The 16,368-nt window shown below is 42.0% G+C and overlaps 1 protein-coding gene across 2 annotated transcripts in view; it reads left to right on the top strand.

Annotated features, from left to right (window-relative positions):
- The first annotated feature begins 1,528 nt into the window (after positions 1-1,528).
- The window catches only part of SPTSSB (serine palmitoyltransferase small subunit B), a 30,276-nt gene continuing 15,436 nt past the window's right edge, over positions 1,529-16,368 (top strand). Inside the window, exons 1-2 of one of the 2 annotated variants that reach the window (XM_069083523.1) lie at positions 1,825-2,062; positions 4,464-4,620. The gene's annotated coding sequence lies outside the window, so the exon portion shown is untranslated. Of the gene's footprint in view, positions 2,063-4,463; positions 4,621-16,368 lie in introns of both variants that reach the window. The other variant, XM_069083522.1, reaches the window with a different exon arrangement.

Here is a 16,368-nt window from a genome sequence, read left to right as displayed (position 1 = left end):
GAAAATCTACAAGGCCAAATTAGAGCAAAGGGCTTACTAACCCCTGACCCAAACGTATTCAAAGGAAAGGGGAGAGAGGCGGGTGGCCCACAGACAACCCTTGATAAACAGTTGTTGAATCAGAGGCAGCCACTCCCTGCCTTTTCCCTGTTCCTCTCTCATCCCTACTAGTAGCTGCTGCCTTTGTCTCCGTGGGTAAGATCCCAAATTAAGAGCTGAGGGCCATCTGGTTCTTTATTTGACACTTGAGGACCTGGAGCAGAGGGAGGGTTACTGACTTGTCCGAGACAGCCAGTGAGTGGTGAAGTCAGAATTCGAATCCAGCTCTCTTGACTCCCCTGCTCCCACACCCACATCCACACACCCCAAGCAACATTTCGCACTGACTGCCTTCAGACACAAGGGCAGGCAGCCCAAAGTCCCGCTTCCGCCCCTGCGCATCTCCTGAATTGAGGCCGGCGTGTGTCCCTGGGGCTCCTGGGGCTGGGCAGCCCGTGCCCAACTGCTGGGATGAACTGTGGCTCACGTCCTCCCTCCCTCCCCCCATCCCATTCCCTGCCTCTGCCTGCATCGGCATCGCTGGCCCGCTGCCCCGGGATGCGGTGAGTCAAGATCGAGGGCCCAGGGCGCGCAGGTGGGGAGCCTCGGGGCTCTGCGCATCCGTGCCCACCGATGCCCAGCGCTGCGCAAGGCGCAGGGACGAGCTAGCGCGCTCCGTTCCCAATGCAGAGGTTGCCCCACCCCCAACTCCAACCCCCTGTGTTCAGGGAACACGGTCCCCTCCCCCATTCCCTCCTTTCCAATGGAAGGAAATTTACTGGAAAGAGTCCAGGGTCACAAGCCATGATCCCCAGCCAACAGGGCTGGCTCTCCCGTGCGCGTGAACGCTAAACCATCTCCCCGCAGTCATCCCTTCGCAATCGCCCTCCCAGGGCTCAGTGGCATCTCTGTTCTCGCCACCCCCCCACCTGTGAGTGCCCAGGACCTGGTCCTCGGATCCTCTCCCCCAAGCCGAGGAGTACATCTTTAAAAAGATGAAACCCAGCCACATGACAAAGCTTTATTTGCATTCTCAATGACTCCAAAACTGGTGGTTCCGTCCCAGTTTTCAGGGGCTTCGTTTCCTTTCAAAAGGAAACCGACCGAGGACCTGCTTGGCTCGGAGCTAGCCCGCTTAACCACCCTTGGCTTGCTCCACAACCTCATTCCTAGCTATCTGCTGCCTGCAATCTTGCTGTAATGTACCCTGCGTGGGTACCCACCCCCCCTTCCCCTCCCCTTTGCAGAAGTCTGCAGATGGATGGATGGTAGGAAGCATAAACATTTCCCCTGCAGTTTTACACTGTTCTCTGAGCCCAAGGTGATGCATTCCCTTCCCATTCTTCTGGTTTTCTACCATACCCACTTAAAGAATATGCCATATTTAATCATTTTCCCCTGCTCTCGGCCAGAGGGCTTGGGAGGGGGAGGGGAAGGGGAATGTATATCTCTCCCTCCCCAGCCTTGTTTTTACTCTGGATGTTACTGCAGCGGCACTGAGGTGACAGGAGCGCTCTGTGGCTTCTCTAAGCCCACGGTTCTCTCAGAGGCAGGCAGTGCCCCCCATACACCACTGGGGACTAGGGTGACTCCCAGAAGGCTGAGAAGTAACCTTAGGAATATTAATTTTTAAAAAGTTGTTTAGCTACATTCTTCCGATGGCTAGCATAATGACTGCATAAGACAGAGAGAGGAGAACAGAGGCAGTGTGTGTCAGCCAGTAGGAAGTTCGGACCATAAAGGAAGTGGGGAGGGGTCTAGCAAAGACAGCATCATTATCTCTGAGAAACCCTGGAATGGTTCAGGGCAGTTCAGTTGGACACAAGTTTGCCTCGGAGTGTTTTCCTTTTGTCAATAATTAATCACTGGAATCAGCCTGGCAAGACTGGAGTTTTAACAACAGTGCAGAGGGTGAGTCAGAAGAAACACCTCGGGCTGATAAATCCATCGGTAACTCCAAGCAGCAGGAAGCCAGTGTCCACACTGCTCATCAGCCCACAGGGCCATCCACTCGGAACAAGAGGTAAGCTTTTACTTCTATTGGTTTTATTTTTTTCTTTGGACCGTGCCTTAGTTTTCCTGGGGTAGAATTCTGTACTTTTATAAGGGAATACATAGGGGGTTTAAAGTACTTTCACACAATTTGTTCTATTTGACTGAACTTTAGTCTCATGGGAAGGAAAGAATATGCTTTCTGCTCTTTCTTAATATTTCAAAAAACTTGGCTGTTTCCCAAAGAGAAACCAAACTTTATACTCTGAAGTGATTAACACTTTGTCCAAAGAGAAGAGAAAATTCCTCAGATGATATTTTGACTACCTTTCCACTTATAATTTGTTTACAATTATTGACTGATTAAGGAAAGGTCACCTAGACACTCCAGATTATTCCTACTTCCCTAGCCATTCTTCTCCCCTTTCATCATAAGGCAGCTTGTGGTGGATAGCTGCTGCCAATAATACTCTGCCTGCAATCAAGGAAATGCAAGCGAAGAAGTTCAGCAGTGAACTGTTTCCACATCTCCCCTAGACAGTCAGCAAGATGCATCATCCCAAGATGCCCATGGATGTTTATGGTTTCTCTACCTTGGCCGAAGTTTGTTGTGAACATAACAAGGGTCTTACTGGATCCCAGCATCAGTTGAGTCAATACTAAAGTAGCTGCCAAGTGGGTTGTCCACATAGGAATTGAGTCCACCCTATAAACCAAATCATATCAAAGTAGGAACAAGAAAGAACTTGCGAGAGTTTTCGAAAAGTTGAAAGACCAGAAATCTTAGCCCCCATCCCCAAAGGCACATCTTCCTATAGTTAAAAGAGGATGGTTTTAGACAAAATATTTGACCTACAAGCAGTTTCGGGGTTGTTGTTTTTAATTGTTTGAATTACATGGAAGTCAGGAAACCAGAAGATCCTTCGGTTCTAAGGAGCATTCTAGACAGACGCAGAGACTGAAGAGGTTTCTGTAACTTCAGCTCAGCAGCTGCATTGTTCCCATGATGCTCTGAAATAAACCTAAGGTTTGTATGGTTTGGATATGCACGGTGGAGCATATTCTCTATGGTGAAATCTCTGTCTCCACCAACAAAATTTCATGAGCACTAGAATAAAACTCATAGTCTCTAGAATAACCAAAATACCATTATAGAACTCTGGCGGCAACAAATTAAGATTGGTTTGTCAAATTAAAGGGTAGGACAACTGTCAATAAACAGGATGTGACTGTCAGCTCCAGATAGAAGTCAACGGTCAATGAGCTTCCATTGGTAGGCTTAGTATACTTAAGGGCCCCCTCAAAAGTCACTTCCTTCAAGGTCCTCAGCCCTTTGAACTCTCAGAGACTTGGGACCTCAGTCATGCTAATAATATCATAGAGTTGCAAGTGGAAGGGCTCAACCAATCTAACTGCCCCCATTTTGCAGATGAGGAACCTGAAGCAGAAAAAGGTTATGTGAGAGGTTTCACAAGTATCTATATACATTGTTTATGCTCCCTACTAGACTCCATGAGGATTGGGGCAAATACTATTCTTATTTATACTTATCTCAGTACCAAAAATCCCTGAATTGAAATCAAAGGAGCTGAGCTCAAATCTAGACCCTGCTATTTGTACCTGTGTGACCTTGGACAGATCACTTAATCCTTTATGAACCTCAGTTTCCCCATCTGCAAATCAGGGGGACTCTATAACCTCTGATATCCCTTCCCTTATAGCTCTAAATCTACAATCTATGGTCCTTCCAGTTCTAAATCCATCATGTTTTGCCTATGTATTGTAAGGGAAAATTTTCTGTTAAATTGGATTGACTATATTGGATTGACATGACTCTACTGGATTGACTTGACTATATTGGATTGACTAAAAATTTCACATCATTGGTCTCCATCCTATATGGGCCAATATATTAGTATGAAATATTTTCTCACTGGAGAGCAGTATAGCATAGTAGAGAGCTGGGAAAACCTGGGTTGAAGAAGTGCTTTTGATATGTTGTGGCTTTGGGATACCACTTCTCAGTGCTAGAGGCAGGGCTCAGAGTTGTAGAGAATGTACCAACTTGTGTTGTCAGAGGGAGTCACTCACTAGGAGAAACAGGAGATCCCAGTACTAGTGAAGTCACAGACCTAGTTCTTGACCCTGTTTTATCACTGAAAAAATTAAGACCCACCCTTAGGTGGAAGGGAAGAGTCTATTTGGCAGTCACAAACAGGCAGAGAATCTGTAACTCGGAGCTCACAAACGCCAAGACTTAATCCACCACCTGAGTGGTTTCTGTGTGGCTTTTCCTGAAGCCACACCAAGACTTTTGAAACAGTGAAGCTGTGTCAGCAATCACACCTGGCTCTGATTTGCATAGGTTTATCACCTTGTATAATCCCCAGACAGTTTGTTTTTGAAGAAAAACCGATAATATGGCCCCACAGGAAAGAATTCTGGAATACTTGGGATCTGCATTCTGCCTAACTCTGACCTGGACATTATTTCCCTGAGAACCCTGTCATCCAACAAGAGTAGAAAAAAAGAATGCAGAAGAGGCAAAAAGCCAGGGAAAGGAGTGCTCAGCGCTGGACAGAGTGTGAGGTGCTCCCCCTAGCTGCCTAGAGAGCAGTGCTTTTCATCAACCTTTTTTCCTCCTTTTCCTCCTTTGGAATGCTTATATATTTCTAAAATTTACTCTGGCATAGCTGGGGTGCAATGAGGTGGTGGAAGGGACAGTTTATCTTATTTCCCTTTTTGCTTTCTCAGCGTCTTTAATTTTTGGAGAATTATGCATGCGTATATTATACGTACACAGACATATATACATATGGGTGTCAATTCTTTGAGGAAGGATCCGTTAGATTGTCAATATGGGCACTCTCTCCACCAGTTCAAATAGCATCCCCTTTGGTCTTCCAGAGTTGCTATGCCTTCTGCCCTGAAATGCTCCAAAATTAGTGAAGCTGGTCCTTAAACAACACACACATGGTCACTCCTAAGTCTATATCAAATGTTTGTACCTTATGAACCTGCCATTGCCATAGGCTTCAAGTCCCAGTTCTGCTCTCTATCATGAGGAGACACCAGAATAGGTAGTTATATTTAGAGTCGAGGGACCACAGGTAAAATCTGTGTTCTGCTGCTTGGAACCTATGAGACTATGGGAAACTCATACGACTTTTCTATGCCTCAGTTTCCACTTTGTAAAATGGAGTGTTGGACTAGATGACCTCTGAGGTCCCTTCCAGTTCTAATTACTATGAGTCTATAACTTATTAGATGATATATGAAGGGACAAAGACACAGAAAAAGAGAGACCTATGGAAAAGAGGCAGAGATAGACATAGGCACAGAGAAAGAGACAGTGGAGAGAGGAAGGGAGAAAGGAAGATAGTGAGAGACAAAGGTAAAGAGAGAGGAAAAAAGAGAGGAAAGAGAAAGGGAGAGAGAAGAAAGAGAAAGAGAAGAGAGAAGGGAAGAGGGAAAGAAAAAAGAGGGGAGACGGGGGAAAGAGAGATGGAGGGAGAGAAAGAGAAAGGGAGAGAGAAGAAAGAGAGAAAGAAAATAGAAAGAAGGGAAGAGGGAAAGAAGGGAAGGAGGAGAGAGATGGAGGGAGAGAGAGAAAGAGAAAGAGGGAGAGAGATGGGGGAAATGGGTGGGGAAAGAGAGAGAGAAAGAAAAAATAGGAAGAAAGAAGGGGGAGGGAAAAGGAGGAAGGAAAAGAGAAAAGGAAAGAGGGAGATGGAGAGGAAGAGAGAGAGAGAGACTTAGAAGGCCAACCTAGTTTTGGATTCAGAAAGATTTGGGTTCAATCCCTGATTCTCACACATTCTGCATGTATTCAAATATATAAATAAGAAAAAAAAGAAAAATTTTAACGAATAAAACAAAAAATTATATATGTGAATTCAGACACATGTGGCTATCTATGTGGCCATGGGCAAGTCAGTTAACCTCTAAGAGCTGATAGCATCAGTTGAAAGAGCTTTCATACCATGAGCACTGAAAGTCCCCCAGACAGATGAAATCACAAGTCTGGATCAAATACATAAACACATATTCATACAAGTCCATCCTCCACTAAAGTTATATTCCAAGACTTTCCTGTAAAATGAAAGGGACTGTGGGACTTCAAAGGCATCGACAGTGGAGAATAAACTAAAACAGGTTCTAGCATATGGGAAAAACTTCAAATGAAGGCCCAGAAACAGCCTGGAAACATCAGAAGAGGCATATCACCAAAAGGCTGGCCAACAGATGAGGAATTCATTTTGGCCACAGCAGCTCAGGAAACCAGCTCTTAAGGATTGATGAGGTTAGAGCTGGTTTGGGGGGCCCAGATCCCATAGCGTTAAAAATCAGAGGTTTTTGAGGTCTAAAGAATACAGGCACATGGAAGTAAGCCATAGGGACTTCCCATGTCCAAAAGGGATGGGGCAGGGAGAGGAAAGGCAATGTGGGAGGGGGACAAGGAAAAGGGCTCCCATCAGTCCTCTCATTCCCTATCTTGAATCACCCTAGAATTGTCTCTGAAGAAAATATGTGCCTATGAATATAGGGAAATCATAGGAGAGGCCGCTTGGCATCAGGATGGAGGCACCCTCAACAGTAACTAGGTTTGAATCCCATCTTTGGCAATTCACCAGCTGTGACATCAAGGGCAAGTCATCTTCAAAATGCAAATTGTTTAACCTCTAGTACCTGCCTCATGGATTTGTTGAAGATCTCTAATGCCACTTCACTAGGTGGAGCATTAGGTCCAGAATTAGGATAACACGAGTTCAAGTCCTGATTCAGACATTTACTAGCTGTGTAACCTTGCACAAGTATTTAAGTGTCTGCCTCAGTTTCCTCAACTGTAAAAAGGAGAAAGTAATAGCACCTATCTCCTAGGGTTGTTGTGAAGATCAAATGATTGAGTAATAAAATATTTGTAAAAGCACCAAGTACATTGCCTGGTGCAGAGAGTTTATAATCTAGTGTAATTCATATCTAGTCTAATAATTGATTCAGTTGTAATTCAGTCTAATCTAATTCAGAGTTAGCAGATCTAATCCCAGATCAAAATCAGGCTCACTAGCTAAAGGACTTAAGAAAATTCAGGAATGAGGGCAACTTAGACATTGAATAAGGAATTCTAAAGGTCTAGCAAAAGACTGTCAGCAAGAAAGATTAGCATCCTGGGATTTAGACAGATTTGTCCTGCCTTTGGAGATCATCTCATCTAAGCTCCTGGGTTTATGGATGAGATAGCTGAAGTCAGGAAAGATTAGGGGGCAAAAAGTCATGCCAGGAGGATGGTACAGAACCGTGATTGGACTCAGGTCCTCTGACTTGCCATCTTGTGGAACCATTTCTCCCTTCTCTCCCTCATTGCTAGGTCTCTGAATTCTGGTAAATTCTGCCTCTCCATCCTCCAAACACACAGACATCTTTACTCTAAATTGTTCAGCAAGAGACCCATTTTGTTTCATCCATTGCCTCGTACCCAATAAATCCTGAGTAAATATATACAGACAATGAGAAAGGAAAGTAACCAAATGGTGTGGAGAAGTCTTGTCTGTATGTGTAAGGATGCAGCATTCCGCTTTAACACTTTGGTAATACCAACATCAGCCTTTTAATCTAAATAGACAACACTTGAGTTACCTCTGTTTGTGAGGTGGAACAGCTTAGGTGGCTTTTTCACAGGTCAAAAGAATGGCTCCAACTTACATGGCCTCCCTTCATTCTCCTCCACTTATCATGGAGAATGAGCTAAGAACTCTCATCCAGCCACGTAGATAATAATCTCACGTGGGGCAAGTCATAACACTAAGAGTAATATCTAACACTTGTACACGGTACTTGGAATTATACTTATGTAAAATACAGTCATCGATTCTAGCCAGTGAGAATATACAGTAAGAATTCTAATAAAATGACTGTTTCAGCATTTGATCTCCATTTGTAAATGGAGATAATAGTGCTAACCTCAGGAGGGTTGTTGTGACAATCAAATGAGATGAAATTTATAAAGTGCTTAGCACAGAGCCTGGAACATAGTGGTGCTTGTCCCCTCTGCCCTTTCCCCTCTTCAGGACATTCATTATTGGCATGAATCAGGATCTTCTTAAGGTTTTCAAAGTGCTTTATATATGTTAGCAATAAGCCTGTGCGGTAGGTAGGTGCTAGCATTAGCCTCATTTTACATATAAGGAAACTGAGGCAGGCAGCGGTAAAGTAACTTGACTAGGGTCACATAGCTAGTAAGTGTCTGAGGCCTGATTTGAACTCAGAAGGATGAGTCTTCCTCACTTCAGACTCCACTCCATCCACTCTCTTCCATATGACAACCCTTTAAATACATGCTGCTGCCCCTACCTCCAAATCTTCCATTTTTCAGGCTACATACTCCCAACTCTACCAATTATTTCATTTATGGCATAATCTCCAAACCTTACACCATCCCAGTTGGTCCATCTTTCTGAACCCATTGTAATTTATCTACCATCTACCTAAAACATGGCACCCAGAATTGAATGCCATACCCCAAATCTGCCATATGCAATACCAAGAGAGCTATGACCTTCCTCCTTCTGCTCACTCTCCCCCTCTTACCTGCAGCCTAAAATGGTATGTCACATTGTTGATTCCTTTTGAGCTGGCTATCCAATAACATGCCTCGATCTGCTTCACAAGAATGACCTGGATACCCTACCTCCCCCAGCCCCTGTTCAGGAAGTTGACTTCTTAGTCCAAGTGTGACTCTGTGATACAAACTCTCTATAAGTCTTAACCCTCAGACTGATAACCAGGAGAAGAGAACCACATTTATCATAAGGCCTGGAGTGGAACAAAATTTGAGATTCCAGCTACTTCTCTATTAGATAATACCATGGTTGAAATTACAACACAGTGCCAACAGTTGCATTTCACACACAGTTTGGACCAGGAGAGTCATTCCTCTGTCTAATGACACAATCCCAAAATAATCTCAAAATCCAATCCGTAAGCAGGAGGAGAAAAATAAAGCCAATCTAAATATCTGTTTACCACATATAGGCCCATTAACAAAAAATATTTTTCATTTCCTAACTGGTTGCCTTGGCACGGTATAGATACCCAAGCTGTGCCATGAAAGAAAGATTAGACAGTTTCCTATGAAGCTAACCTAAGCTCCATACTGGTCTGTAGCCAAATGTGAAGTTGACCAATGCTCTTCCTTTTAGATCCATGATTTTTAATCTGGAGTCTATGAGCATGTCTTTTTTCACATATGTTTCCAAAGCTGTACTTCAATATGATTGGCTTCTTTTGTGACCTTTGTATTTTACTTTGTGCACTTATAAACAAGATTCTGGGAGTCTATAGAAACTCCCAAAGAGTCTCATGATACACCAAAAAAAGGCAAAAATGTATCAATATTTAAGTACCTACTATGTTCCAGAGATATACTAAGCATAGGTTAAGAATTTCAGATGTCACAGAAAATTTAGCTTTGCTTTGCCAGCTTTGCTTTTCTAAATCATAATATTAAAATATATCCATTTTAGCCTTTAAAAGACTAAAAATTATTTTCCATTTGAATTATCCTTAACCCAAGAGAGTCATTCACCTATTATTAGTTAGCAAAAGATAGATAGGCATCCTTATATGGACTGACCTTGTGTGATTTCTTTCTTCAAAAAGAAAAAAAAAAGAATACCATTGTTGATGAATTATTTGCTATAAAGTGAAATAACTCATTTAACATGCAGAGGGCAAATCTCATTCATTATAATGAACTACCATTTTCCAAACATTGGTTTAGAATGAAAATATAAAACTGGAGAAGACATAGTTGCCAAATGAAAATGCTTCACTAAATTGTTGTTGAATGTGTCTGAAGGAGGGCAGTGGGGACTGCCATGTCACCTAGCCTCCTACTCAATAAACTTTAGTGGCTCCCTATTACTCCAGGATCAGTTATGCAATCCTCTGCTTGGAATTGAAAGCTCTTCACAGCCTGGTCTCTTTCTGCCTTTCCGGGCTGCTCATACATCCCTCTCTCCCTCTGCACACTCAGTGATCCAACTGTATCGATCTATTGATACCTTGAAGATACCATTCCATCTCCCATCTAGAAGCCTCCGACCGGCTGTCTCCCATTTCCAAAATGCTCCCCCTCCTTCTCAGCATCTCTTCACTTGAATGGCTTCCTTCAAGACTCAGCTTAGATCCCACCTTCTGCTTAGGCGCTTTCCCCTTCCCCCTAACTGATGGTGCAGAACCTTCCAACCTCCTCGTACGTATCAAATGTACATCATGGTTTACATGTTGTCTCCCCCATTGGAATGAGAACTCCTTAACAACAGGGACTGTTTTTACATTACTTTCTATCTTAACACAGTGCCTGGTAAGCACTTAATAAATGCTTAACAGCTGGCATTTATACAGCACTTCAAGAGCTTTACAATAATACTGCATTTTATTCTTACAACAATGCTGTGAAGTAGATACTGTTATTATCCCCATTTTGCAGTTGAGTAAACTGAGGGAGGGATTAAATTCTGGCTTTTTTTTAACCTATTTGAGATATCTAACCACAAGAAATTTTTGTAGCCATGTTGCTTAAGAATAGGAAACCCATATTGTCTGGGGACATATCCAGAATTTTTGTTCAGGAAATATGATCTCTATGCCTACATTGATACTTTTATTTCCCCCAAGAATGCTTCGCATCTATAAAGTCATTCATCCTCACAGAAGAGCAGCTGATTAGCATGTAGTGAACATGGTCCAGATCAGTCTGATAGGTGAACTAAGGGCAAGAAAGCTAAAAGCCCAGCCCCAAGAAGATCAGCTCCTCAGCAGATCCTGCGAAAGCCATGTATTGACATTCGGCATCTAACACTCCTAAGAGAAGGTTTAATTGCCCCAGACTTCAAACAAAGAAATAAAATCAAACAGGCCCATCTGGTTCTGTTCTGGACTGGCAGAAAATTCAGGTTCTAAGTTAGGACACAGATACCTCCTCCTTCTGTTCCTTTTGCTTAAGAGATAAGCACCAGTGAGAACGTTCAGGCAAAGATAACACATTCCTGTCCTACTAAACTTTATTAAGCTGAACTTTTCCTCCTCTGATATCAAACTTGAACTTAAAAGATTTCATATGGCTCCCAGATTCATCTAGAGAGAGCTCTTTAAATGTGAGCGACCAAATAAATTGGGGGAATTTAGGTTTGCTTGTTTTAAGTCTAGGTCTCCCCTTTTAGCCTAGCCTGGAAGTGCAGGGGCCTGACCACTGGCCCAGTCCCACAGTGGGTCTGGATAGGAGCTTTGGTCAACTCCATTTCTAAGCCTGGCTCTATTTCAACTTTCTTTAGTCAACCCGATGGTCCTCCTTGCTCCTGAAGGCTTACCTTATTGAGTGCAGACTCCCAATCATCATAGCCCACTGTAGCTTAGAAGTCCAAGAGATCTACCAACGTCAACTTCCCCAATAGCTGAGATTATAGATATGCCCTACTCCTATGGTACTTAATCTTGTAAACTGAATTTAACAAGCAAATTAATTTTCATAAGGCCATGGGAATTTATCATAGAATCTGTATTTATATTGATTATTATATATTATATGTACATATATATATATTGATCCAACCCCCTATCCGATAGAAAAAACACTTATCAGTTAGTTGTCTAGACTGTGCTTGAATATTCCCACTGATGGGAAGCTCACTGCCTCAGAGCAGACAGGCATCCCTGATTGTTACAAAGTCCAATTTACATTAAACTGAAATTCATCTCCATGGTACCACCAACCATGGGTCTTAGTTACAAAGAACATAAAATAAAACTGATCCTCCTTGAATATGACAACCCCTTAAATATCAGATAAAATTCACTAAGTTCCCCCTAAGCCTTCTCTTCTCTAAGATAAACATGATCACTTTCTTGAACTGTTTTAGGAAGCCTGGTTTGGAGTTACCTTCTGTAATTTCTTGTCTTCTTCTCCGTAGTCTCCATCTTATTGATGGACCCCTTAAAAGAATAAATACAATTAAATACTAAGTCATTAGCTACAAGGTAGTTTGTCAGGGAGAAAACTAGCATTTGGAGCACAAGGGAAATTTTCGTGGTTGAGCTTAAGGAACTTAAGGAACTTAAGGAAAAAAGGGTGGGCTGAGGTGGGGGTGAGGAAGGAATGCACTCCATTCATGAGAAAGGAGGAAAAGAAACGAGCATATATTAAACACCTACTGTATGCCACATAACTGTGCTAAGTGCTTTACAAGTATCATATTGTCTGATCCTCACAACCACCTGGGCAGTAGGTGTAATCATCCCCATCTTACAGTTAAAGAGACTGAGACAGACAGAGGTTAAGTGACTTGCCCAGGGTCACATATCTAGTAAGTGTCTGAGGCCAAATTTGAACTCATGTCTTTCTGAGTTTAGCACTTTCCATTGCAAGCTGCCCATAAATGGAGGCCAGCCAGTGCAAAGACATGGTGGAGGGTTGTGTTTGAGAAACAATGGAGAGAAGGCCTGTTTGGCTAGATTGTAGAGTGTGGGAAAAGGAGTAACTATGAAGGAATGAAGTTTGAACAGGGTAGAATTAACCGTGGGACTATCACTTTCCTAATTCTAGATGATACTTCTATTAAGTAATTAATTTCATTCATTAATTAAGACATCATTACCATTTCTGGCAGTGCTACCACAGAGTGAACTCAAGTCCCTGGGTCTTTTTTTTTTCCTCATGAACAGCAGCTGCTAAGCCTGTCATTCTGCAGGATCTGACATTATCCCCTGAAAAAAAAAATTTCACCTTCCTATTATTCGAGCTGGGCAACATCTTTGAAAATCTCTATTCTGTGATTCAGCATGTTAGCTATTCTTCCCAGCTTTGTGTCTATAAAGTTAGTAAAAAGGTCTTATTTGCCTTCATCTGAGTCATTAATGAAATGTTTAAACAGACCAGATATTGAACAAGGCCAAGCACAGAGTCTCGTGGCACATCTCTAGAGTAGGCTTCCCTCCCAAATGACATTAGTTGACATTCTTCTGGTACCATTGCCCAACCAGTTACAAATCCACATGATTATAGCATCATCTGGTCAACACTTATCCATATTGTCCATAGGGATATTGTAAGAGAAATTGAGATGTGGTCTGTGGCATTCCCTCAGTCTTTCTAGCAAAAAAATAAAAGGAAATAAAGTTTGTCTAGTATGACTCATTCTTAGGCTCCTGGTAATAAGTAGTTCCTCTTCTCAGTGTCCACAAATGATTCTTTTAATTATTTCTCCTGAGATCTTGCTGGGTATCAAATGGAAACTCATCTGTTTTGGAATCTTCGATCCAGACCTTCAAATCACAAGTCACCACCACAACAAGTTCAGGCTCCTCTTTTCCCAAATAACAATAAAAGTCTTTACTGAGCATCCTGATGTATTCAACACCATGCTAGGCACTATGGGACGAGGCAGAAGGAATTGAAAATAACAGCAATTCCTAGAAAAAGAGACCTAGAGGAAGCAGAGAAAGCGGAGGAAGGAGAAGGGCTACTGTCTTATTTATAGATTAACTGGATCCTAGGAGGCTTCTCTTTAGACATCCCTTCATCATTTATTTAAATGGAATGGCATTTTCCCCTGAGTTGCCCTTGATGATAAAAGTCGTGTATCTTTCAGTAAGCATTCCATTATCCACGCAGCACATATTCAGAGGGGACCAGGGGAAAAAGCAGCCCTTGTCTTTAGAATGCTTGTCTTGACAGAATCCTGAGATTCTCTTTGCAGTCAGAAATTCATTCTCATAGAGCGTTGGGGGGAATGCCAGAGCCTGAGTTCACTAAATGCGAGCCCCCCTAGTGTTACAGCCAACCAAGACAAAATGAAGACCTAGAGGTCACAAGGATAGTATTAGAGTTGGGGTCAAATCCACATCCCCTGACTCCAAATTCAGAACTCTCTCCTTTACTCTATTATTCAGAAACGTGAGGCATCTGAAAAATACTCTTGAGGATCAAAAGCAATTTTTAAATTATTAATAACAGTCTATTAATTTATTCATCTGCTAAGCATTTGTTGAAGACTTGATCTGGGACTGAATCATATTATCATTTTCATCAATATTATTCACATTATCCTCCCTCCGATACCTTTTATCCATGTTTTATCCATGAGTAGTCACAAGCTCTCTCTGCCTCAGTTTCCACATTCGTAAAATGGAGGTGATACTAGCATCTATGCCACATGTTTACTCTGTCAAATGAGATGGTATCTGTAAAGAGATTTGCAAACCTCAGAGAGCCAGAAAAGTGTGAGCTCTGATTATAAAGGGGTTTGAGTTGTTCGAAGAACTTTACACACAGATTCTTACACGATGCTTTCAAAAGTCCTGTCCCATTTTTATCTCCATTTTATAAAGGAGAAAACCAGTTCTCAGAGAAGTTAAGTGACTTGTCCAGGGTCATATAACTACTACTACCACTATTAGTAGTAGTAGTAGTAATAAAGCTAACAATAATAGCAGCTTGTACTTATAGAATGCATTAAAGTTTGCAACGTCTTTAAATATGTGAACTTATTGGATTCTCATAGCAACTCTGAGGTATGTGCTATTATTATCCCCATTTTACAGATAAGAAAATTGAGACACCAAGAGGTTAAGCGACTTACCTGGAGTAACACTGCATCTGAAACAGTATTCACACTCATGTCTTCCTGATTCCAAGTCCTTGCTTGCTCTGAGATGAGATTCAACCCACATTTTCCCATCTTCAAGTCCTGGTCTCTATCTACTAGACAACACTGCTTCCTATAGGCACTGTGGGCAATATCAAAGAAGTATAATATCAGCTTAGAGGCTTGCCCTCAAGAGACTCACTATCAAGATGTTGTTGGTATTGCTTAGTGGTGTCTGAAAATTCATGACCCCATCTGGAGTTTTCTTGGCAAGGATATTGAAGCAGTTTGCCATTTTCTTCTCCAGCTCATTTTACAAATGAGGAAACTGAGGCAAACAGGGTAAGTGACTTGCCAAGGGTCACACAGCTAATAAATTGTCTGAGGCAGGATTTGAACTCAGGTCTTCCAGAACTGGTACTCCATCCACTGCACCACCTAGCTGCCCCCTTTCTAGGTAGGGAGACCTATAAAATATTTAAATCAAAATGTAAGACAGTACAAACTAAATCAATGCAGTTAAAATTAGATGGGAAATAGGTAACTTGGGTTAGAAAAAAATAATCTTTGTAGCAAGTTTCTCTGCTAAGAGTATGAAAGCCAAAGTAAATAAGAAATTAATACAAATGTGTAAGAATGACAACCACTTCCCAATAGAAAAATGGTCAAAAAATATGAGCAAGCAGTTAAGGTAGAAATTCAAGCTCTAAATGGCCAAAATGCTGTTACAAAAAGGGGGAAGGGAATAAAAGAGGACCAATGAAATATCTTTAAAATGCACTGAAAGAACAGAAGTTCAGAGAGGAACACAAACAAACTGGACAGCTTTGAAAGTAACAAACATTGAAATATATATTATATATATGTGTGTATTTATACACTTTTTTAAAAAGCCAATTGTATATAAAAGATCCGTGTTATCACATAAAAATCCTCTTTTTCTGGTCTACTTTCTATATGAAACTGTTCTCTTTTTGTGTGCAGATTCTTAAGGTCAAAAAAAATTTTTTTAATATGAGGTAGTGTATGATTCAGCACCAGCTGTGAGTGGTAAAAAGAAAAAAGGCAGGAGTTCAGAGGAGGGATAGAATGATGATGGAAGGCACGATGAAGGAGAAGGTATGGTTTGGGAAGGGCTTGATGCCGAAGGGTAGGTAGTCTTTGAAGCAGTTGAGAGAAGACTGAAGGGCAAAGGGAGGCATGATGATGTTGTGGTAGAAAAATATTGAAATTGCCATCAGGAGTCACGTTTTTCAATCCCAGCATAGCAGCAAGACTTTAGATAAGTCACTTACCCTCTCAATCTCCATTTCTTGCATCTTTACTATAATCCCCATCAATGCTAACTCAGAACCTGAATTTAGATCTTCTGCATGGATTCCAGATTTCTTTCTACTACACCACGCAGCCTTATCCAAAGGGATGAGTCACAGACTCTCTCTGCTTCTGTTTGTCTCTTGTGTCTTTCTCACTGTCTCTTGACTCTCTGACTGTCCATATGTTACTTTGTTTCTCATTTCTCTGTCTGTCTCTGTGTCTCTCTATGTCTCTGTGTCTCTCTGTGTCTCTCTCTTGCTCTCTCTGTCTCTCTCTCTCACTCTCTCTGCCTCTCTCACTCTGTCTCTCACTGTCTCTCTCTCTCTGTCTCTCCCTCTCTCTGTCTCTCTCACTCTGTCTATCACTGTCTCTCTCT

This window comes from Petaurus breviceps, unplaced genomic scaffold (genome assembly GCF_028583685.1).
Source record: "Petaurus breviceps papuanus isolate PSGF00001 unplaced genomic scaffold, PetGlider_PUasm1.0 173, whole genome shotgun sequence".
NCBI lineage: Eukaryota > Metazoa > Chordata > Mammalia > Diprotodontia > Petauridae > Petaurus > Petaurus breviceps.
The sequence above is the reverse complement of the archived record's forward strand: the minus strand, read 5'-3'. Positions and strand labels throughout refer to the sequence as shown.